The 25,958-nt window shown below is 35.3% G+C and overlaps 1 protein-coding gene across 2 annotated transcripts in view; it reads right to left on the reverse strand.

The window, feature by feature from the left end:
- The window catches only part of LOC131691545 (RNA-binding protein Musashi homolog Rbp6-like), a 576,405-nt gene that overhangs the window by 423,393 nt on the left and 127,054 nt on the right, over nt 1-25,958 (reverse strand). The gene's annotated exons all lie outside the window — the stretch shown is intronic.

Consider the following 25,958-nt stretch of genomic DNA (forward strand, 5'->3'; position numbering starts at 1 on the left):
AAATGAACACGAATAACTCACCTGATTCCCAAGATTCAGGAGAAATCTGTACCTAGACCTATGACAACCCTAGAAAGATCACTTATGATTCCTCGGGAACCTACTAAATTGGTCCCATTAAGATGAGATGCAGACTTCTGAGAAAAATACAAATTTTTTACCTGCAATTTTGCTGGGATTCTTTTGAAAATCACAAATGGTATCTCAATGCTGGAACAACCTCTGGAAATCAAGAATCTCGAATTTAACAAGTTAATTTTCACAAAGTCTAAAATTTGATATTTTTCTAAATGAAAAACATCTGAAAATGTCCAAATCAGTTAAAAACTCCGAAGTTATGAACATTTAAGAACTTTAAGATAAATCGAATGCTTCGTAGGCCTGCTAAGCGGTAAACAAATCCCGATTACAGAATAATTAGATTAAATTCATAATTCAATCAAAATAGCTACAAAATAATTCTAAGTTAATTACAAAATAACACCAAGACAGTAAAAATATTTGAAATAGGGTAAAATAAAAGTTATCAGGTTTTTTTTTATTTCGTTTATAGAGGTTTTAACCTTAAGGTCGATCGCCTCTTCGGGTTAGAAAATTCTCTTATGAAAAATTTCTAACCTCATGTGCGGGGTCGGGGTTCGAACCCAGGTGCGCTGCGTACAAGGTAATCGATTTACTAACTACGCTACGCCCACCCCCGAGTTATCAGGTTGTTACAAAAAAGCTTTGGAAGGTAACAAAATATGTACAGAATAGTTAAACATGAATTGGCCTTAAAATACATTGAAAACCCGATTTTGCCAGCTTTGCATGAAAATTTGCCTTGAGGTACCTCACACACGAATTCAAGCAAATCATTTGTTGAAACAGTTTTCTTACGGTAGGGGAGACTGAGGAGATTTGATCACCTTTTTTATTTTTCAATCCAACTCCTTGAAATGATAAAAAAAACTAAGTATTTTTTGTCGTTTTATGTAGTTTCTAGGGATGACTGCTAATTATAAAAAAAATTGCATGAAAATATTACACTGGACATGAGCTATGAGCATTTCCGGAAAACAACAAAAAAATGGAAAATTCTTAGATTAGTGGAGATTCGATCCCTAATTTGGGGACACTTGATTCCTCTTTGAAAGCGTGTTTAAAAGTGCATGTAGGGTAATAAGCCTATTTTTGTTATGTTTCTATTATCACTCTAACCAGGCTTTAGGCCTTTGATTAGAGCAGCGTCTGTAATATTTGCTCAAAGCATTGGCTAAAATGGTATTGTGATAATTGGGGTACTCGATTAGAGTTTTTGCTGCGCTTAAACAGAAGAATTTCTCCATTCTCAGGACATTTTTGTTATTATATTGGCTCATAATAACAAAACAAAAAAGCTGAAATAATAAAATTAATAAATAATGAAATCATGTGGTACCCTCCCTAATAGGGTAAAAATAGGTACCTTACCTTATTCAATGTTATAAATGGGATTGCGGTATTGATTAGTTTGTTGTGATTAGATATTGCTATTTTTGTTACTACATATTACGCATCTCCCACCTGATTTTTTTAAGAATTCCCTAAATCTCCATGCAATTATTTGAAAGCTGTCTGTTGTTATGGTTGAGGAACGTCAAATGTGGGATGCATGGTTGCTACGTATACTGCAGTAAACAATTACAGTTAAGTTTCTGTATGATGAAGCGTTCATTTTTAGCAAATTATTTTTGTTATTGTCTGGCAACAATGCCTTCAATTCTTTCTTCTCGTGTGAATTTGGTTATGTTCAGTGGTGTGTATGAAGCATGGCGAAGGGGATCAAATCTCCACGAATTTGAAGGGATCAAGTGAACCCATAGCATCCATTTCAGCATACTTTAATAAAAACATAGTTGTGCAAAAAAATCAGCTCAATCATAACGTATTCATATAATTGACATTCTCCTGTAATTCTGTATGCAAAGGTATAGTATGTAGTGGGTGGTTTTATCAATTGTATAGAAGTTTGAAAATTTAAAAAATAAATCTTCTTTAGTTCTTCTGAGATTTTTTGTTTTAAATCGGTAAAAATTCTGTTACACATGTCCAATTTCTTTTTTTGGCATTAAAGAAATTTATTTTCAGATAAAATTACGCAACTTTCTAGTATATTCGATTAATGTATTCTGATCCGCCTTTGAGTTACGATGATGGGATCAAGTCTTTCCGGGGATCAAGTCTCCTCAGTCTCCCCTATAGATGCAAAACATGCGAACATACTGTTTTATAAATCTTGCACTGGAAGAAAAGGATTCTGTTTTGGAACTAACAAAGAATATTAAAACAGCTTCGGTTAATTAAAAAAATGACTGCATTTCGTCAGCCCAAAATACACCACGTTCACAAAAAGGGTCATCATTGTAAGTACTGAAAATTAAAGTTACGAATTATTATCGAAATAGTTACAGAATAAATACAAAAGGGTTACAAAGCTGTTACAAAATAAATACCAAATGGTTACAAAATCGTTACAATTTTTTTTACAAAAATGCTACAAAATACAGTAGGATTCCGTTTTTGGCAACAATTTAATTTTTTCAGTTGCCAAAACCGGAACCGTGCCAAAAATGGAACCTTGTTTTTAAAGTTTGGATATTCAATTCACGATTTCAAATATGTTTCAAGAATTTAAATCATATGTGGAATGAAATGAGATGAAAGAAAAAATAAGCAAATTAAATTTTATTCATGTTTTTATCAAATTCAGACGTCGTACAATGGGGCAGAGTGCTACTTTCGACGCTCAAAACCTTTAGCGCCTTGGGTATATATCCTTAAGGATTAGCGTCGTTAGCAAAATATCTTCGATTGAAATGATCATTATTTTGACAACTTTGGTTTTGATCTAGATAAGTAGAAACTGATCTAGATCAGTTCTATCTTTTGACAGAGATGTTCTATCAAAAAACTTTCTTCGGCAAAGTTGTTTGTTTGATATTTTTAACACATGTACTGAAGACATTTATACTTTATAACTTATGTATATGGCGCTACATGACATTTAAAAAAAAACTCGAGAAATGCGTTTTAATAGTTTTTTATGAAAAATATATTTAGAAATAAATGGTTTATTCCCAAATCTTCGAAAATATACAACAACAGAAAAAAAGAGTCAACGAGAGATAAATGTTATCATGACATTCGCTCCTGGGATTGTTATTTTTTCTTTCGTGAATGTTAATGAACAATTTTGTTTAAAAAACATAGCTCTTTTGAAAAATAAATAAATATTGTCTCCATAACTAACAAATCGTCGATCTTCCAGATGAAATTGATAGATTGAAAATCAAATTGCAATATTTTAAGATAATTAGGTTTGAAGGAAACTATTTTTGTTGTAAAATTCACTTGCAACTGTCCAAACAAAAGGGATTGAAACATCAGTGCTACGGTGAAAATGTGCTCCTATAAAAGCTCAATAAAATACAAAACAATGCATTTGCGAAAAATTGACACATCAAAAGATAATATAAGCAACCCTATTTTTCAAGAGCCACCCTACCTCAAATCTTTAAAAGAAATCATAACAAATTAACCATTATAGATAACCTTGTTTATTCAGCAAACTTACTTCAATTCATTTGTGTTATTATATTGTAGGGCATTGCGGCTTTGGGAGGCACTATGGTCAGCTTTCGATATGTGCTGAAAATTTAGTGCCAAGTTTTGTATTGACGTCGTAATAATCCAAAGAGAAAGCGGCTTACATTGTAACTAAGGTTCAATTGAAAATTTACTCCAGAACTAGACTTATTATGCAGTGTAGCGCCTTCCTCTGTACTTGACTCTTAAAGTGCACAGACTCTGGATCTTACTATAAAAATTGATTCCGTTAGATACTAGTTACACTATTACCAGTTATATTATACATAAATAATACATCTCTATACTTCTTGTGATCATTAAATACAATACATACACTCAGGTTTTTTTTACGCGGGGGATACGAGCCGCGTAAATGAAAACCGCGTAAATGAAAACCGCGTAAATTTCAAAATCCGCGTAAATGAAAACCGCGTAAATTTCAAAATCCGCGTAAATGAAGACCACTTAAATTTAAGAATCCGCGATAAAGGGAACCTCATTGATGGGTACCGCGTAAATTCCAAAATCCGCGTAAATGAAAACCGCGTAAATTTCAAAAACCGCGTAAATGAAAACCGCGTAAATTTCAAAATCCGCGTAAATGAAAACCGCGTAAATTTCAAAATCCGCGTAAATGAAGACCACTTAAATTTAAGAATCCGCGATAAAGGGAACCTCATTGATGGGTACCGCGTAAATTCCAAAATCCGCGTAAATGAAAACCGCGTAAATTTCAAAAACCGCGTAAATGAAAACCGCGTAAATTTCAAAATCCGCGTAAATGAAAACCGCGTAAATTTCAAAATCCGCGTAAATGAAAACCGTGTAAATTTCAAAATCCGCGTAAAAAACCGCGTAAAAAAATACCGCGCAAAAAAAAACTTGAGTGTATACTGTAAAATATAGGTAACCCTTAAATATATAACGATGTTTTAAAGCAACATTGCGAAAATCATCTCAAAATTATCACAGTAATGTATTGAAATTATGAGAAAATTTTCAACAAAATTTAAAAAACGATTTGCGCGTTTGAGTATTAATATGACTCCCATAAATAAAGTCAAATGTGATATCAATTTATACAAACAAAGATCAATTGCACATTTTTAAAAGACTTATTATGTACAACAAAAATGTTGCCAAAATCGGAGTGTGCGAAAGAGGGAGCATGTCAACAACGAAACGTGCCAAAAACAGAATCTTGCTGTAGTTGCAAAATAGTTACGAAATCGTTAAAAAATAGTTGCAAAATAGTTCAAGAAAAGTTGCAAAATTATTATAAAATTGTTACAAAACAGTTACAATATTAATACAAAGTAGTTGCTATTAGTTATAAATCAGTTACAAACTAGCTACGAAACAGTTCAAAATTCGGTTACAAAAGAGGTGAAAATAATTTCACAAAATGGCTTCAGAAAATTTACAAAATAATTAGAAAGTAGTAGCAAAATAGTCACAAAACAGTTGTAAAATCATTACCAAATATTGCCAAAATAGATTCAGAAAAGCTATAAAATAATTATAAAAGAGCAACAAAACAATCCTAAAATGGTTACAAAATAATTCCATAATGAATGCGAAAAAGTTGCAAAATAGTAATGAATCAGTTACAAAATAGCTACAAAACAGTTAAAAAAAGTTGCAAATTAGTTAACCCTCTAGTTCCCAACACCGCCTCTAGGCGGTCTCTATAAAAATCTAAATAAAACTACTAAAACATGATTGTATGTTGTCATCCGCACAAACATTTTTTCCCAACGCTCACACCCTTCATACACACACATTATTTTAATATTCGTAGCTTTCTGTCAAAGGCATTTGAAGCTCAAAGTTGAAAATTCGAGGAAAACGTGGAAAAAAACTATTTTGTGTTTAGTAGTAATCTTCATTAAACAAATTTTTACTGTTTTTGGAAATTTCAATAACTAAAAAAAATATTTTTCAGTAGCCTGTTACTAGCATTTCACTGTAGATGTGAATTGGTTTAGTGGAATAATTCGGAAGTTTAGGTTTTTTGGTAAAATACTTTGCCCGCCTAGAGACGGTGTTGGGCACCTGAGCGAATTTTTTTTTAGTCTTTAGTGATTACTTATCGTACCGAAACTAGTATTATGTGCAATTTTTACTCAAAAAACTCATGTTTTGAAAACTTTGGGTGAATGTTGCAGTTAGAATATCGATATTCTTATCATTTAATAATATTTAGGGGAATCTGGGGCTAGTTGACAGAATTTTTTTTCTCCTTGTGTATTAGACATATGGCGCTGTCTCTAGTTCTGCACTTCAAGTACTGTTTAATCCATTCTCCAATGTGTTTATGTTGCATTAAATTCTGTTTCGTACACGTTGTAAGTGATATTGAGTTTTCGAGCGTATTAGAGTGAAGAACCTACTTTACTCGTATTAGGAAGGGTGCCTCACAATTTCATTAATTACTCGGAATACAATTGATGTAATGCGTATGAATTGGCATCAATATATTTGCTTTCTTCTTATGAACCATTATGATATCAAAAATCGCCATTTGAACCAATACGTCGAACAAAGATGGCTAACGCCGCTCTAACTCATTACCCTAAGTAACGTTCTTAAATTTCAGCATTTTTGTTATTTAGGGCGAGTTCAAAGCTATTCCACGAATGACTAGATTTTTCGATAGCGCGAAAGGAACTTTCCTCGGTCGTATATGTAATATACGTAACCACAAGTAAAATTTGTTTTTTTTGTTTGTTTACTTCGGAGTTTCACCTGAAAAATTTCGAAAATTTAGCTTTTGAATACAAATTGTGCGCCGAAATTAAAATGCACGAGCATTGAGACTGAAAAATAATAACAAGTATCATTGATTTGCAGTTTTATTCAAAAAACATCTCACGCGATCCATACTTTATCATCAAAAGTGGCCAGGTGGCATCATTGTGCGTATAGTCGTAAATTGGCGAGATTTCCGCGTCACATATTTAAAATTCTGTAATGCAGACAACAGTCCGCTCTTTTATGCAACGCATTCACTTTTACACGATCTTCTTAAATTAAAAACATAAAACATGATAAGTGAAACCATTGCCAGCAGACCCTGGACTCCCCTATTATAAATTAGAAGTCAATAATTAAACAACCAAATCACTAGAGAAATACTCCTTACAGTTTAGGTATTTTGCGATCTGATGGAGTCCAAAATATAAGAAACCATCTGTATTCGCTTATGTTGAAGTAACTAGAAGAAAAAGAAGTTTTTGTTTTTTATTCGCCCAGGTGCCCAACACCGCCTCTAGGCGGCCTACTTATTTTAAGATTTTAATGAAAAACCCATTACTTCCAAGAATTTTCAACATTACTTTCGTTTTTCTCATCACGAGGCCCACCTCCAAAAGTATTTTCAAGCCAAAAAAAAAAAAATTTGGGCACTAGAGGGTTAAAGAAGTGTTAAAAAATCTTTACAAAATAGCTGCAGAAAAGTTTAAAATAATTCTAAACCAGAAACAAAATAGTTACAAACAGTTACAAAATCGTAACAAAAAGTGGCAAAATAACTTCAGAAAAGTTACAAAATGTTTATCGAGTAGTAACAAAATAGTTACAAAACAATAAAAACCAAAAACAAAATCGTCACAAAATTGTTTAAAAGTAGTGTAAGTAAGTTGGGGTGCTATAGAAGCTACCTTTGTGGTTGCTAGTATGGCCTGAACGGTCGCAACAAATATGCAATCGTTTTCTGGTTCAGGTGATGGTATAGAGAACTATGGCTCGGATTGGTTTGCCGTAGATGAGTGGACAATCGGTTGTGATGCATGTGTGAATAGCTATAAAAGCGCTACAAAACAGTAACGAATCAATTACGAAATTGTTACAATGTAGTTTCAAAACTTATACAAAACAGTTATAAAAATGGCACCAAGTATTGCTACAAAATAGTTGCCATAAAGTAATAAAAAAATTGGGAGGAACCTGGTTTTAAAGCTACAAGCGACTGTCTTATAGATCGGTTATACCCCTCTCGTTATCTATTTTTAGCGTCCGTGGGTAGATTCAGCAAAGAGATATGAAGAACACTGTTCGATGAAAAAAACTAACATACTTCAATCGCATATTGTTTTTCGGAAAGTAAAAGAAAAATGATAAAAAATGTCGTGTTGAGGCAGGATCGTGATTTCCGGCGGTTCGAACTTTCGGGACTCGCACACGGACGATACGTGAAGGCACAATCGAAAAACGGTACATCGATGGAATATGGCTCACGAGAAATAACTACCCACTACTAGTACAGCGAACTTTTATTCACGGTCTGTTCCTCTCGACGGTTCAAATGGGAAAGAGGATTTTTATTACTATTATAACTACAATTTAAACCTACGTTGTTTCAATTCAATTTTCTTACACTCTAATTTTATGGCAAGTCAACTGACAGCACTGACTGCATTTTGGTGTAAGTCTTTCTACCGACAGTGTTGAGAACTGTCACTTCGTTTTCCGTTTGTCTCTAGTATATCAGGATCGGTTGTTAGGAGCATTTGAAGAATTTTTGATATTCTCAATTATAAAAATAACCACCTAGTGGGGTTGAAAAGCAGGCATAATAAAGCACGTGACGAAAATGGTGATTTTTGGTATACATTTGAGTGATGAATTGAATGGCGTGATTAGACTTCGCATACAAGTTAGCGTTCTCATGTTATGCACTTGTAATGTCAAGAATGAATGAAATAAATGTTCAAAAATAGTTTTTCTATGGTCAAAATCATATAATTGGGCAACCATCATCTTTGGAGGTTTAGAGTCGTCGAAGAAGTGTCATAAAATGATGATGGCACATTCTTCTTTTAATATTTTTGGAGATCAATTCCTCTGGAAGAAATTAAAGAGATTCAGATTTTCAAAAACAATCTTTCAGAGAAGTCTTAAGTAAAGTTGTTGAGAATAGCACTATAAATGGCTTTGCTGAAGGCATGAAAGATTTATGTATGCAGGACATGGAGATATTGAACAATATTTACCAAATTAGATTATATCCAATTTTCCTCAATATATCTTTTAAGTATGCGCTCTAGACCTTACAGCTTGAATAAAAATGTGTATTTTATTGTTCTGAACAACTTTGAAGAAGATTAACCAAATGTAAGAGCTATTATGAGCATTAAAATTGAAGCGATTTGTTATAAAGGGTTTTTTCGCGCTGAAAACATACAGCATTAATGTCTTTGGCCGAATTAATTCTAGTATCATTCTTAACTAATTTTCTGAAGACACCAATTCTTTTATAATCTTGTGAAGAGTTGATTCTCCATAAATACTTTTAGGAAGATTAATCACCAAAATTATTTTTTCGAAAGATGCGCCTCAACATGTTATATTTGACACGGTTTATAGCAATAACCTAATAGAGTCGTTGGTCGTGTATAAATTTACAATAAGTGAAAATACATATAAATAAATAAAATATTATTGAGCGGTCGTTGGATCTCATGCGTGCAACTTTCTTTTGCACGTGGATACCTTCTTTCGCGTCCGGGAAACAGTTGTCTGCTCGCCAACTGCATCCTGGAGATAATTTAGTTTTCATTTGCCGTTCAAGTCAATATCCTTATTGTTAATGCTGACTTGGTATTCACGATTAGGCATCATTGGTATTAACTTCCTCGCACATGGTACTGACAACTGATGTTGGGGTGCTAGATGCTGCCTTTGTAGTTGCTAGTATGGCCTGAATAGCCGGAAAAATATGGAGCTCTGTTAGATGCGTCGTTTTGCAGCCACTGTGCGTGCGTAACACGAATCTCTTCCATTCTATTCAGAATACTTTATATACCAGATTGGTTTTTGAAGATGAATCTTTGAACAAACCTTGTTCTGTTATCGCTCTAGGTGGCTAACTTAGTTCTTATTATAGCTTAAAGTTTACAGGTTTTCTTGAATATTGTGGGAATTCTCTGGAGTTTGTTGAACATGCCGTTCCCTAAAGTTTGCAGAACTCTTCTAATTCTAACTCATATGACTATTCTAATTTATAGGTCCTCATTCAATTGTGGCATCGTCTATGTATATGCTGGGATACTTTCAAAACGTCACTATATTCGACTACGTGTTTCATGCTGTTCTGCGAAACGAATGATTCTTTCACAACCATTAGGACATAGTGCCTAATAGTGTTGAACCGATTGGCGTAGGTGATGGAACTGCACTGTGCTAACTTAACTGCTCTGTAAAGTTTCATATTCATTTGTATCACATCATACCATAGCTTTGGATTGCGACTCATTCTAATTTACGTATCACATTGTAGGTAGAAGCAGTGATATTTTGCTTTTCAAAATAGACAAATTGACATGTAGACAGATTTTATTGCTGCTCTGCTATAGCAGCGAAGCGATTTTTAGCTTCTGAACTAAGTAAGATGAGAAGCCAGACTGTGAGTTGCTTCTGTTTGATCCACAAACTAAAAAAAAAACTCTTAATATTCCTCCTTCTTTTAAATCTATCCTAATTTAGATGAATGATTTAAAATCCCAACCAAACTTTCCGAATCCCGAATTCCGATCATATCAATGTCAGTAAATCGAAACCTTTCAATACTGCATGAATGTCATATTTGATCGAATTCAAGAGGCTGATAAATCAAAAAAAAAGCCAACGTCGGGAGGAATTTTTCAATACTATATTAAATTATTAATTGAAGATATTTAAACATTTTTAATTAATTTCTGAACATTCTTTGTCATGAATTTTCGTTCAAATTGTATATTGACTTTGCTTAAATCAATGTTTAATTGCCGTCCCACTTTTCTTGGCAAATTTTGTAGTCAAAGGAGAGGTACGATAGCCTTCCACCACGTTCCGTGCTGAAGCGATCACATATACTATTAAGAATTCACCCAAACGTACTATTTTTATTCTATTGTTGCTGATGAATTTGGTGCTAAAATAATTCTGAATTGCCGACAAAACCAGAATTAGCAAAAAAAATGGAATTTACAACCCTTTCTATAGTACTTTCTAATTATGTTATAAAGCTAAATAGTGTGTTTTCATTGTACTGCTGCAAAGGCGTTTTTGAAATTTCATAGGTACAAATTACCTGCCAAACACGGTATTTCGATGTGGATTTCGACATTGTGATCAACGTTAATTGAGTCTTGAACCTTTTTAGTACCTTTGAGATTATTGAATTTGGGATTTTCGGTTTTTTTAAGCACGATGTGGGAAGTTTCTGATTTTTTATGTGCACGTGTTCCCAGCGACTTCAATTGATGTGCTTCCTTTTTGGCGGCAATAAAATACATATCTAACGTGATTGCTGTCCAATAGAAAAAAGTTATAGCCCGTTGAATTTGTTACAATAATTTCCTGTTTGCCCTTTATTAATAGTAAATTAGTAGAAACTCGCAAGCTCCGTTGATTTACCGGTTCAGGCTGTGTTCACTTGAAGTGCATACTATGGAAACTACTGATTGTGTGTTTTCATGCATAAATTTTTCCCGAAATGAGCAGGTGACGAATGTGAATTTTATTTAATCGAAAGAGTTAAGACTTTTCACTGTCTTACTTCGACTTTATAGAAATATTTGATCGGAGCTTAAAAGCATTCTTAAAACATTTTTTCTTGCAAACAGATATTGTAACTAACGATAACATTGCTCTAACCACTTCCCCCAGATACCCCATCCCATCGCATTACTATCACATTTCACCCAGCACATTCCTAGTCCGCAATATGCTATTCACGAGATTTCTCAATTTTTCTTGCCAAATTACACACATCACCCGTAGTCTCGGTAGCCCGGACTCGCTGTTGATGTACAAGAACTACCCACTCTGCTACAGCTGAAGAAAAGTGGCATTTGTTACGATAGGTATGTATACACTCATGTGTCCATGCAGGAGCTCCAGTCCCGGTCCGTTCGTCGTCATGCGCTGGAAGAATAGTTTTTCTTCCGTGCGGGAAGTAACCTGATCCTAATACCATAAATCATCCACCCAACCTTACATGTATGCTACGTAGCATAGAAGCGATGTTGTTCATGTTCCTCACCAGCCAACCATCGGCAGATTTACTAGAGCGAGAGAGAGAGAGCGAGACGGTGTGGTATTTCCCATATTTTCCTCACCACCAGCATCCCCAGTTCGGCATCGAAGATTTTCTTCTTGGAAAACCGAACGTTTTCAAGTATGAATAAATTTATCTAATTCAATGAATGTGCGTTTCGATATCCGACTCCGACTGATTCGGTGGGTGATTAACGGGGCCGTGCGAGGAAGGCTCGGTAGAGCGGCGGTTATTACACATAGACTCCGGGACGACTTCGAGTGCTGGTAGCAGGAAACCCCGAAGAAGACCAATCGAAGCGATAGCTCGCAGATCAATACAGGCAGTTTGGCGGCGGCGGCGGTTGGAAGTTAGATGTAGGAATTTCGGAACGGAACGAGCCAAGGTTGGTAAAACTAAACGAGCATGATTGAGATAAATTTGGGTTTTTTACCGGATAGATAAATCATAAACTGAAATATGTTCTATGGCGAATGTGTTGTTGTGTTTGTGTGGGGGAGGGGGGCGGAATAAGGAGAATGTGTCTACTTTCTTGAACCTTGGCATCCTTTCGGGATCTTTTTTTACTGGCGAGCAATGCTTTCAGTTGGGATTGCGAAAATATTTTGCAATGATGATACCGACTTGGGTTTGAAAAGGGGTGGAAAGGGAGTCACGTGTGTAATCTCGGGCAAACAAATTGATTCGATGTTTATGCGAATCAATTGGCGACTATTCATTTGCCGATTGGAGTTGGTTGAATGGTTGAAATAAATGGGTTGCGTCGTAGAAGGGATATTCTTCGGGACAAGTATCGGTGACAACGGATGATAAATTTGTTAAGTAGGACAATTAAATTGATTTCTCAACTAATTGTATTAGATTAGCAATCCTCTAAACAACATCAAACCGCCCTTTGCTACACAGTACGGAATATGCGGAAAAGGCAAAGATTCCAACGATAATATCTTCATAGAGAAGCAAACAAATTCCTTCGGCCATGCGAAGTAGGTTATTTGTCATTCTTGAGTTATAGATAAATAATAGAATAATTTATTAACAATTTACCCATAATCATCAAATATTCATAGTGCTGCCGACCTAAACAGAGTCGAGAAATTATTGTGTCTACTGAATGGCATTTCATTCTTTCCACACTGTGAACCCGGTGAGCCGTAGGCAGATTGCAGGGCCGGCCGGTAGCCATTCTCAGACTAGATCAGACAGAAGCCATTTCAGTATCGTAAATATTTGAAATAATTCTCACTTACAGTCATACCATACATGGTCAATTTAACAACCGAATCTGGGGTTTCCAGTCCGCTGACCTCCCGCTCCCCCGCGGGGATTTGTGAAGGGGCGAAACTGAGCGTAACTCTTCCAGGATCAGTTCTTTACCTTTAGTGCGGCTTCAAGCAAACGGGACTGTGTACTGACTGTGTGAATGTGCAGTTATGGAATGCATAAAATATGCCCCCGAACCCGATCGAACCATCTATTGCTCTTTCGGTATTAATTGATTTATTTAGGCCGGAAACGGCCAGATGAATGTTTTCTGCTGGACCGGGCTGCAGTATGTGACCATAGTTCCGGAACAGATTAAAGCCAATTTTGAAGGGAAGTGAGTGATTGGAGTGATTGCCTCGGAGTGGTCTTGACTGTTTGGATTATAGAGAATAAAATGTTGGTTCTTCATATTTGATCACACTTACACAGAACAAATGGATTCTAAAGTGAACCAATTTTACGAACAGGGGATTTATTTTTACAAGTTTGTGGCGATTTTTGCAGGGCTGTTTTTATGTTGATTTTTTGAATACAACTCTGATAATAATTTGATGGACAATGTGCTTTGAATATTTCTAATATTTACATTTAGTCCTATGTAAGGCCTGCGGTGTAATGTTATATCATTATTTTCAATTTAAAATTTAACATTTAAATTACATTTCGTAAAAAGGCTATAAGGTTAAATTGAAGCGATGCTTATTTTCAGCATATAGTGTTTTAACCTTTATTTTTAAAGATGAGACTAATGGAAATGACGATCGGAACGAAAACAAATCATTTTAAGTGTAGAAATAGCTTCGTTAATTTTATCTTAACTACATCCGCATATTGAATAAATTGGTAAGTGGAAATCTGACCTTCGCTGTTACAGAGTGTTGTTTGAAGGTGAAGAAAACCTTGTCCAAGAAGGAGAAATGATCATTTAGACAATACGGTTTTGTATCCTAATTTCATATGTCAGCGAATGTCAAACTTCGTCCACATATAGTCTAATTTACAAACTGATTATACACATATTTTAAAAAAATGGAATTTTGTTTCAGAATAAACCGACCATTTTAGTTGTCCCCAATTAAAGAAATCACATCGTTATACTTCATTTTAGTAGAAATATGATCCAAAGATGCCAGCTACGATCAATTGTTGTACATTGTGCTCAGATCACAGTGGTTTCTCTAAAACCTACTAAAAGTATTTGTCACGTTAAATTCTGTAAATTTATACGCTGACAAAATCATTAAGCAGAAAATAAGATTCATCTCTAAACCAAATTGTTGGTTTTTTGCTGTATTATATAGAGATTATGCTTGAAGAAAATTTCTGAATTGATAAAATAAATTTCAGATGATAAAATAAAAAAAATCATTTACTCCTATTGTAAAATCTCAAATTTTGGAAGAAAATTGCTTCCGAAGCGAAACAGAAAAAAATTACTCGAATCTATAAATATAACCAATGAAACTCATGTCAGTGTCAGTCGTGTGGATGGAGTAGACGGCAAGTGTACATATGTCGCCTTGGCTCATATTTTGTCTTTTCGCTTGTTCACACGTTAGCGTTGGTAAGCTGTACTCTACGATTTGGATTTGATTATTTTTAATTTAATCCAGTTTTTGTGTCTCGATGCTGGAATTAATCGGAACACCAATGGACACCCGATGTCCTTGAATGATTCCAACATTGGACGCAATTTTGAAAACCAAGATGGCAGTTTCCGGTAACCACAAAACAGTGAAAACCTTTATCAATGGGGGTGTCTTTTAGAAAGGGATGATCAGCAAAAGTCGGAAACTGATGATTGACGCCATTTTGAAGAGCAGGATGGCTGCTTTCGGTTACCAAAAAATTGCCAAAACCATCATCAATAGTGGTATCATTGTAAAGCTGGTGGTCAGTGGAAGACAGAAATGGACCATTGATGCTATTTTGAAAACCAAGAATGCGACTTCTGGTTAGAAATGTGCGCCGCTGCACTACGCCGCCTGCACCGGTAATTTTTAACATAGGCTGACTCTGAACGATACGTCGGGTGGTCGCTGAAATTTTTTCCCACGCCGACGAACTCGAATGTTACCAATATGCTAGCTTTTACCAAAAGAAGACAAACTACCATGATATAAGTTCACTCAGTTTACGATCACCAGCGTTTATTTTGTTGTATTTGTTAAAAACACTGCACAGTGTTTCCAAATAGACAAAAACGTGATTGACATTGTTTTGACCACTAAAAACGATTTTCGAGCTATAGTGTCTTCAACAAAGTTTGTATATAAAATATTCCCCATCTTATTAAAGTATTAGTTTGGTGATTAATCCCCCTAAAGCTGAGAAGCAAAAAAAAACCATTTGTCGCATGCTGTCTCTTGCATGCAAAAACATATGTTCAAAAAACGACTATAAAACCCTTTTACAATGCCAAATTACATCACACATTTAAGGGTAAAGGGAGGAAGTATGCAGCATGTTGTTACATGGGAGAGAGGTAGCAGGGGAGATGGGTTAACATAGCTTACCAAGTTTTTTGCTGTTGAATAAAGCAATGAAACCACACATAGTTAGAACGCTAAGCCTTGGTGCCAACCACAAGCTTTTTCATGGTACCTTAAGTTTATTATTTTCCCAATAAATCAGTTCATTTTAAAAGACCGACCAAAATGACCCTTGAAACATTAACCTCTGATAAAGATATACTTTAACTCCTTATGTTAATATTAAGAATTCAATTTATTATTTTCAAGATGTGATACAGTCGATTGTAAATTTTCGATGAATATGCGTTGAAAACCTCACAAATTGTCGTTGACCTGTATGATTGCCAGCGTCTGTACACAAAATCGTAATTTATGAGGCCAAAGTGATATCGTCTTTCCTAATTCGTTTTGGTCAATTGTCAGAACAACCCCGCAATCCATAACGAAGGCTCACAAAATTGCAGAGAGGATCATCAAAAGTCCTCCAGGGTAGAAACCAACACAAATCTAGTACGCCGATTGTTGGAGAATCTGATCATCTAATTACATAAATCAGAGGATTTCCACCGAAGAACAATATTCCGTTATCGGGGATGCAAAAAATCTTTTGGTCGGGCCAGGTGACAACACAGTCACTGCTATGGGGAATATTTTATAGACAAACGTTGAAGACACTATAGTTCGAAAATCGTTTTTTAGTGGTCAAAAAAATTTCGATCACGTTTTTGCCTATTTGGAAACACTGTGCACTGCACGGAAAAATTGGTACCAGATTCGTGAATGAATTCTGATTAAATTTTTCGAAACGAAAACTGGGCCACGAACCCAAATTATTTATTTTATGATTATGTTCAATTTCCTTCCGTAACACTTGTATGACGCTTTTATTTGTAAAGATTATTCTTTTTCTTTGTGGATTTCATTTATGGTTTCCGCTATGTCATTACAGAAAAGTTTTTCTGTCCGTGAACTAGTGCACAATTTTATGGATATTTATGGGTTTGAAATTTAATACTTAATTGATGAACATTTTCTTCACCAAATTGGTCAGAATGTGAGTAATTTCAATCAAAACTAGAAATGTAAATTAGATTTGTATTCATACACTTCGGTATTTCCGAAAATTGGAACCGGTTTCCATATTGAGCCCTTTGACGTATTTTTAACTCTATAATTTCATGGCAATTCAAGGATTATCAAGAATTCAAAATCAAAATATTCCAAGCATAAGCAGAACGTTCTTGTACTGCTGCAATAAAAATATCTTAATTATTTGAATTTAGTTTACCCTCATTTAATTCTAAACGTCAATGTTTACGGACAGACGACAAACGCAAACACTTATTAAGGGCCGCGGCATCACATACTTGACATGCTTTTTATGCCCTGTAATATACGCGTTTACCGTTGAAATTTGTTATACCGCTCATATTTATAGACACGAGTAATTTTGATGGTTAGCTTTGAAAGTGATTACAACAAACTTCAAGCAGCAAAGAAGACAACGGATACTTCTTTTACGAAAAAAAAAATATTGAAAATGTCAATTAGCTGGTTTGGAAGCTTGTTATTGAATATTAGAGCAAATGTTAAAACGAAGATTAAAACGAATATTAAAACGTACATGACATTAAACACTCCATTGTCTGCTAGTTGCGCAAGACATTCGTCGCTGTGGTGAATGTGAAAATTGTGTAGTAGAGGGATAAGACAGCGGATTCTGGGTTACATCACCGTGCGAAAAATGCTAGCGTTGTTTAGTAGACAAACTTAGTAAAAAAATTAAATTCAGCGAGAATCAAGGCTGGGGTAGCCTCTCTGAAAGAAAAGTAAGCCATTTGCTTCGACCAAATTGCCGAAGCGGAATAGAATGATTAAATCCTTCTACTTCTGGATACATGACAGCATTTCAATCGGTCGATGCGAGTTGTGGTCGGATGCTGGTTTTCCTGGTTTTAGGAAACTTTTGATCACGGGCAGTCCCGTCCGTCGCAGATTGTTTGTTCCGTTCTGCACAGGACGCGTGGTTGCTTCGGCATATGACACCATCTTCGTACTCTTCGGAAAACCCTGAACGAAGCATTCGTCCACCATGGCTGCTTCTAACTTCTCCGGATCCCTTCGGCATTGTCTTACGATTCCTGTTTTTTTGAGACGGAATGTATCACACGTCCATTCGCGACAGCTGTCAGACACCTTTTGACGAACTGATCCCTCTGCACTCGTTTCTTTTATTCTCGCTTCGTTTTCTCTCTCAGCTCTTTTCCGGAACTATCAACGGGGATCAGGATTGCAGCCATCAAAAAATGTAGGTGATGTTAGTAGAGATGTGAGCCATATATTAGGATCTCGCAAGCGAGGTTGCTCCCTTCCCTCCTACTTATTACCTCTAATTTCTGTTTCAGCGTGATTGATTCGACTGAAGAGTACGTCGTACGTCTTCCCCGTTTCAAAGATCAAAAAATCTTCAAGGGCTATCGTAAGAACACTGTTTTCATAGCCTGGAGTGCAATTTGTAGCAAGCTGCTGCAATCAAAGTCTTATCACCGCTACATGGAGCTGTAGGTACTACAGCTCGGCCACATGAGCACGTTCCTCTTGACGTTCCTCTAGATGACGTGAAGTCCCATATCGCTTGGTTTTCAAGGAGTCGAATACCACAACAAAAGTTAGGGTCATGTTCGACGCGGCCTACAAGGCAGTGTCAGGATTTTCGTACAACGATACGCTACTCGTTGGACCTGTACTTCAGCAAGGTTTATATTACATCTTTCAGGTAGCGGCCATCGAGATTCCTTCACCCTGATGATCAGATATTATAGCGAATACTCTGGCGTACACGCCCAGACGAACTTTACACTATATAGGGTAAACTCATCCATCTTATTAGTCAGTATGTCAGAAAATTTCGTTGATAACTGGGCTTACAGTGATTGGAATGCGTTCAAATAGGTATCAACATCTTGGTTTCGTTCCTAAGAAGTAGCACAATAAAAATATGGTCTGGTAAGTATAAAATTTTGGTGTGTGATTATGGGATGAATTGCGATACGAGTACTTAGATGAAATAGGAAGCGCTCCGTATCTAGCAACACAGCAGACAGCACAGGTTAATAAGCATTCGTATCCAGCTGTGCTAGAATAGTTAACGGAGCACTTCCACTTCGACGATTTTCTTTCTGGTCCGCAGAATCTCCGTTCTAATGTTTGCTGTATTACCGCTCAAGATATGGCCATCGAACTCATCCGAAGTTCACGACGATCTGGCTATCCTGCCGTGCTACAATCTCCAGGATTATCAGACCGCCTACACGCTCGGGTCCATTTGAGAACGAATGTCTGAAATACTCTGGTTCAAAGTGCAGTTGGCGTTGCCCACAATCGTCGTAATGAAATGTTAGATGTGTCAGTTTGAACAGATATTCTAACCACTTGTACTCAAGAGACCAACGATTACTAAAACCAGACTCTTATTGTAGCGACTATGGGCTCTAAAGCACGATGGCGAAGCATATGAGTGAGACTCGTTACTCTCGTCACACTTCCAAAAAAGAATGGAAACTGTTCCATAACATACTCCATCTATCCAGTGAAGTTCGCGTACCCTGTTTCAATTCGATGACTTCTTGCTTTATATGGGACGTGCAGAATCAAAGCACATGGTAAGTTTCGGTCCATTTGCCTTCGCAGATACAACTTTCTACAGGGAACAATATCCATTCATAAACTCATGAACAAAAAATCACAATTTCATGAACTGAACAATTCACGAAAATCGTGATCAAGGTCTTGAAACTATAAATAGTAAACCTCGTAATCATTAAGCTGTTGGTGTTCTCACAACGCTAGTTCGTGCAAAAATATTCATAGCGTTACAATCCAATGTTTGGTTGGATTACTGTGGTTGTTCCCTGGACATATTTAGGTTTTAGTTATGATTTTTGCTCGTATTTTGAGGACACATTGGTTAGTATAAACTATATCAACTGAAAGAACCCTAGTTAAACGATGTTCATGATTTTGTCCTGATTTTTCATAATTTTTCATCAAGTTACCGTGATATGTTCTTGCTTCTAAGATCTTAGCCACGATTTTCATAAATTCTATTCACGTTATCGTAATAACACAAAATTTGTGTCCATGATGTCAGAAACTTAGTCAAGATTTTTTATCTTTTTAGTCACGAGTAATGTGATTTTTGTTCATGATTTCAGGATCTTGTTCACGATTTTTGTGATTTGTATTCACGTTATCGAATTTTTTTTTCTTGAGATCACTTTCGAATTTGTGGAGTAATTTGTTCATGATATTAGAAGTTTTATCATGATATTCATGATTCAAATTGGATCAGAAAAGTAAGAACTGATTCGCGGTATCTAGTTTTGTGTACTACAAAACACGATTTGTGAAAGTTTCATAACAATGTGCAAAGTTGCGTGAAATTGAAAATGATTTGAGATATATTCCAAATCTCATAAACACTCAAGATATATTGTGAATCATGAACCAGTTCACGAATCCATGAATAATATTTTCAGATTTTTTATCTATTTCACGAGCATAAAAAGTCAGTCGTGAACTTAATACTACAAATCAGAAATCAGTTTACGAATACACGTCTACCAGTTTGTGACTTCTTGAACTAATTAACGAGTACGAATGTTCAGTCGAGCCTAATTCGCTAGGAATCATGAAGCAGTTCACGGATATATTGTCACTTTTTTCGACATCGTGAACTATTTCACGAGCTCGAACGGTCGGTCGTGATTATTATAGTGAGAATCATGACCAAGTTCACGAAAACATGAAAAATATTTCATGGCTTTGTGAAATATTTCACGAGCGCGAATGTTGAGATGACGCTAATATACAAGGAATCATGAACCAGTTCATGAATCTTTCAAAAATATTTTATGATTTTGTGAACTATTTGGCGAGCACAGATATCGAATCGTGATCAATATATTAGGAGTCATGAACTAGTTCACAATAAAATATGTTTTGATTTTGTGACTAATTGATGTAATAAATCATAAATCAGATCACGTCGTATATTCGGACTTTGTATAGTGTTCCCAGGGCCGCAGAGAGAAAATACGGGCCCGGGGGGTCCAACGTACGGGCCCCCACCACTGTGTATTGCCTGAGTACAAAAAAGTTAATGTTTGAAATCGATTGGAGTTCACTGAAATTTTATATTTATGTCCAGTTTTTTGCTCTAGTTGTTTGTAGTGCCAATGAAGGAAAAAAAAGTAGAGCTTTTCATACTTAGGGAGTTTTTAATACCTCTTCGACAGTTTTGGTGACTTTGAAATGCGCCATTTTTGTCAATAGTATTTTTAAAAGTAAGGAGAAAGATTAAAAATGTAGTGATTACAAAAATTAAAAATCTTATCTAAACGGCGATCAATGGCAAAACAAATAAATAAATAATAGTAAAACTAAATATTAAAAGAATGTACAAAAAAGCTAAAAACAACAAAATCAACCAAATAAACAAATTAATGTCAATTGTCAAAAAATATTTAATCGAGAAAAACCAAAACAGAACCTATAAAGAAAACAAGAAACTAATGCAAAGATAAAAAAAGTCGAACATTATTGAACAAATGGTGAAAATAATTAAAAATCAGTAGGAAAATAGGAAAAATTTCAAGAATGAAAATGAAAAAAAAGCTACTAAAAAGAATACAGAAATTAATGTGAAAAATGCATAAAGCTGAAAAACATGATAAATCAAGAAAAATAAAACTAATTTAACATTAAAAACAAGACATATTTATAGCAATAGAAAAAGCAAGTAAAACGTTAAGAATGCATAAAATTATATAAAAACAAGAATAAAAAAACCGTAGGAAAATTTAGAAAAATTTACGAACCGGAAAATTTTGAAAAACAGGCAAATTGGAATGATGAAAAGACGAAAAAGTAAAGAAAATTGAAAGTATTGCACAAAAACGGAGCAAACAGACCAAATGGAAAACAAAAAATAGTAGAAAAAGCCAACATGGTATACTATAGAAGCACACAAAATGGACAAATTAACACGAAGAAAATGAATAAAAAAGATTAAATTGAAAAAATATCAAAAAATTCAAAGTAAACGTGTAGGAAAATGGTCAACAGAAAAAGTGCTTTCAAAATAGGTTAAATAGAAACAATGGAAAAATAACAATAACGAATTAAAGCTTAAGGAAAATGTGTGCAAACTAAATAAAACTATGTTAAATGAACAATGGGAAAAAATAAAACTACGTAAAACGGAAAGCTAAAAGCTAGAAAATAAGGAAGAAAATACGAGGTAAAAAATTAAACAATAAGACAAACTTAGAATGAATTTAAATAAGTAAAATTGCTTTTGGAAATGCAAAAAATATGAATAAAAGAAAATAGAAAAACCTGTTTTAATCCACCTAGCGGTGCAATTGTGCCTTTCTCATTTCTCTAAACTATGGCACGGAGGCTTTTTATGTTCAACATAATTGTGGAAATATCCATTACATTCTTAGTACACTTTGCACTTATACACAATGGCATGCCAGCCACGAACTTGATGAGCTACGTGTCGACGGTGAAACACTTGAAACAAAAAAATATCATACTCCATTAGCCTAATCATCATTAGATCAATGTTATCTGCTTGCTAACTCATTTTGTCATGCGGGGCTGGGTATGTGAAGAGGGCGAAAGTCCCATGAACGAACGACTCCCCAGCTTAAATTGGTATGCTTTGTAATATAGTGGTGGTTTAAAGATGATGGGTTTGAAAGGGAGGGGTATGAAGTGGTGGTCTGAGGGGTGATTTAAGGAGATTTTTAAAGGAGGGTAGTGAACAGTAGAGGGGGAGTGTAACCCCTCTCCGTAAACCATCAACTACGCCCCTGTTAAAATCCAGAAACCTTAAGCGAGTCGAAAAAAAAATTTGGCCCTCCGGGATTAGGTTGACCTTTTTCAGAGTGATTGCATAACCTTTCTATATGAGAAAGGCAAAAATGTGCCAAAATCCAAAAAAGTGAATCGTAGTCAAATTTTTTTTTCGAGTTTGCATCAAATCTCGACGTTTCATGCACCTTGAACACATTTAGCATCAAAAATAAAAATTCTATTTTTAATTTTTCCTATAGTTTATATGAGAAATTTCTGTGTGGCCGCACTCTGAAACCCGTAATTCCGGAACCAGAATTCCGATCGATCCAAAATTCAATAGCAGCCGATGGGAAGGTTGCACCTTTCATTTGAGACTAAGTTTGGGCAAATCGGTCCAGCCATCTCTGAGAAAAATGAGTGACATTATTTGACACATACGCACATACATACACACACATACACACACACACACACATACACACACACATACACACACATACATACATACACACACATACAGACTTTTTCCGATCTCGACGAACTGAGTCGAATGGGATATGACACTCGGCCCTCCGGGCCGGGATTAGGTTGACGTTTTTCAGAGTGATTGCATAACCTTTCTATATGAGAAAGGCAAAAAGGCTATGATAAGAATAAATTTAGTAAACAGACAAATTTTAAAAATTAGATGGAATGACAAAAGAAACAATTAAAAAGGAGGGTATTAAAATATGAAGCAATAAGAAAAATTAAATAAAGAAAGCAGAATTTCCTTGAAAAATTGCGCATAAAATGAAATAACAGAGAAAAAACTATAAATTAAAGTAAGTGATAGTGATAGCAATAGAAAAAAAAAAAGCAAAAGTAAGGAACGTGAAAAGATGGATAAAATAAAAGTATTGAAAGAGATAAAAAGGCAGAATTTTAAAATTGTGGAAATACAAATGCTAGATCAATGAAATATTAGCAAAATAAAAAATCCATGCAAAAACGAAAAAAAAATGGAAAAATTAGAGAAACATGGATCAAATTTCAAATAAGGGTTATGGTTGGATTTTACGCTACGCTGGTTTCGAAAACATTCATAATCCTATAAAAACATGAATTATTCTGTTATTTGTATTGGTGTGTTAGCACACCTTAAAATTTTTTACAAGAATGTTGTAACTGATTTCTATTAACACTATATTCGTCATAAAAGGGGCTTGTGGTTTGCGCAATTTGCTGTTATAATGAAAATGTTGATAAAAGGCCGTATTTGAATGAATTGTAAAGAGTTTTTTTTCATCCCTGGACGCTTTGCTATAGTTGCTATACGTTTTTACAAGGGGTAGGTTAGAATTTTGTGACAAAATGCTACGAAGAGGAAAGGAGGGGTCGAAAATCGCCGAAAACAGCATTTGTGTACGACCCCTTGACAAAAATGTTTCGATATCATCTCGTATCTGAATATGATTTTTGATGGATTTTGTAGCAATGAACGTATATGTATAACCATGTATATTAAATTTTAAATTTTAATTTTTTGTTTAATCCCGAATTATGTTAGTATATAAAGAGTTTTTGATGACTCATTTGACCAATTGAGCTCTCAAATAGAGGTAGGGTTACCGCCTCTAGTGGTACTTTAACCAGCAGAGTTTTACTGAGCAGGGGATAGACTTCAAGAGACACATGGGTATGCGTTGAATTCAATTAGAATTTCGAATTAAATTGATCACTCGACAGAATTTTGGAGCGCTTGCATGGTTTTTTATTGTATAAAATGCTTAAAAACAAATAAATATGCACTCTCTTATTTCTTATGTAGCTCGTAGGCACTAGGAGGAAAAATATCTTATTTTCTTCATATTCACCGTAGTTTGGTAAAGCACTCAACTTTTTTGTGCCGTTCACATTTAGTTGCATGTTTTTGCATTTGCATTTTGTTGATTTAATTGAGTGTAGTACTTTGCTTCCTCGGATATTCACAAATATTCTAAAAGCACCAGCCACTCTCGCTGTGAAGGATAACCCGAGCGAGCTTTGGTCTGCTCCACAGTAAACAAACACGGGGAGTGCAATCACACTTCAGTTTCTTTCGAGAATCTTTGTGAGGAACATTGATCCATTGAAGCGAAGGTTCAATGGGGTAAAGTAAACCCAAATGGCACATTTAAAATAATATTTGCCAACGCCAAGAGGGCCTCCTTAACGATTTGGGCCCGCAACCCGAGGATGATGTTTACGAGGACTGGGTGTTGCACGATGCCTGGTAAAGAAAAGGGTAACGCAAAATTGCAAAATTATCCAATGGATTCTTCCCGGCGAATTCGGATTTATTACCTGAACGAAGACACGCAATTCGCCTCCAACAACCGGTGTGGCAACCCTAAGCAGGGTTTTTTCTTTCAATAATTACTTTCGATAGTAATCCAGCACTTTCGAAGATAGGAAATTTTATAGAATTTTAAATAAAAAAACGATTTCATATTGAAGAAATTTGAAGACAACTTCATGACTTCTAATCAAACCATTTAATTGTTTAACACTTACAAGTCTGATCATATTTTTGTTAAATTAAATTTTCATTTTAATTTTTGAATTAATCTCGAATTATTTTAGTATTCGATGTACAACTTCCGCTATGCCCGCTCGAGTCTGAACTTGTTTCGGCGTGAGAATAAGGTTTGTATAAACATAGTTGACATCAAATATTCAGTAGTTTAGAATTTTCGCTATTCTAGTTACCGCATACACAAAATATTGAATTTTAAGTTGCTTGCTCAAATAAATTTTTGTCGAAAAAGCATTTGTCAAAATTTTAGTCTATGTTAAAAATCCGGGCCCCCTTCAGAACTCCGGGCCCGGGGGGAAACACCCTGGTCCCCCCCCTCTCGGCGGCCCTGAGTGTTCCTAAAGCTATGTATAAAATCACGAGTTAACCTTTGGTTTTATGAATATTGTTCATAAAATTGTGAATTATTTCACGTACAGAAAATAGGTTTGGTAATGACATGGCGAAAACCGTAACTAAAGTTCTCGAAACAAAAACAAATGTTTCGAGCGTTATGCAGGCGTTGCTGAAGGGAAATTGAACATAATTATAAAATACAACGTTCATGATCCTTTTTCCGTAATATAAAAACGTAATTGTTCCAGAACTCTGGTTCCAGAACACTAGCACTTTATTCACGCTTTTGAGAACAACTTTTTCCGTGTACCGATCTCAACAACTGGAGGGCTGTTCTTGGTGCCGATAATCATACTGACGATATTTTCCAAGTATTGAGTCCTACTGACATTCTCAACGTGTACAGCTGGTGGAGTTGGTGGTTTGCCAAGTTCGACATTATAAGCAGAAGAATCTCTTGAAGTGTCTGTGGAAGGGCGTAAGATATGGCCAGTCGCCATTGCTATCATGCAGCTAAACTTATGCACCGACCTGTTCGCTGGCGCAGAATTACGGATTTTCGTTCATTCTGGGCAATTTTTTTTATTGTATATAAAAGGTTTATGAAAATAGCATTTTTCTATTCGGTTGTACCTAAATTGTTTTTAGAATGTTTCGATGACGTTCCACTTGAAAATTTACTGTTTCAAGGTTGACCATACCGATTACTCAACGGCTCTTAAACGCTCTGGTGATGCATGAATCCGTAACACGTAACTTACAATTAAGTTGTATGTAGTAAGGAAGATCCTTTATCATATTGAAGATA

The sequence above is a fragment of the Topomyia yanbarensis genome, chromosome 3 (genome assembly GCF_030247195.1).
Source record: "Topomyia yanbarensis strain Yona2022 chromosome 3, ASM3024719v1, whole genome shotgun sequence".
Lineage (NCBI taxonomy): Eukaryota > Metazoa > Arthropoda > Insecta > Diptera > Culicidae > Topomyia > Topomyia yanbarensis.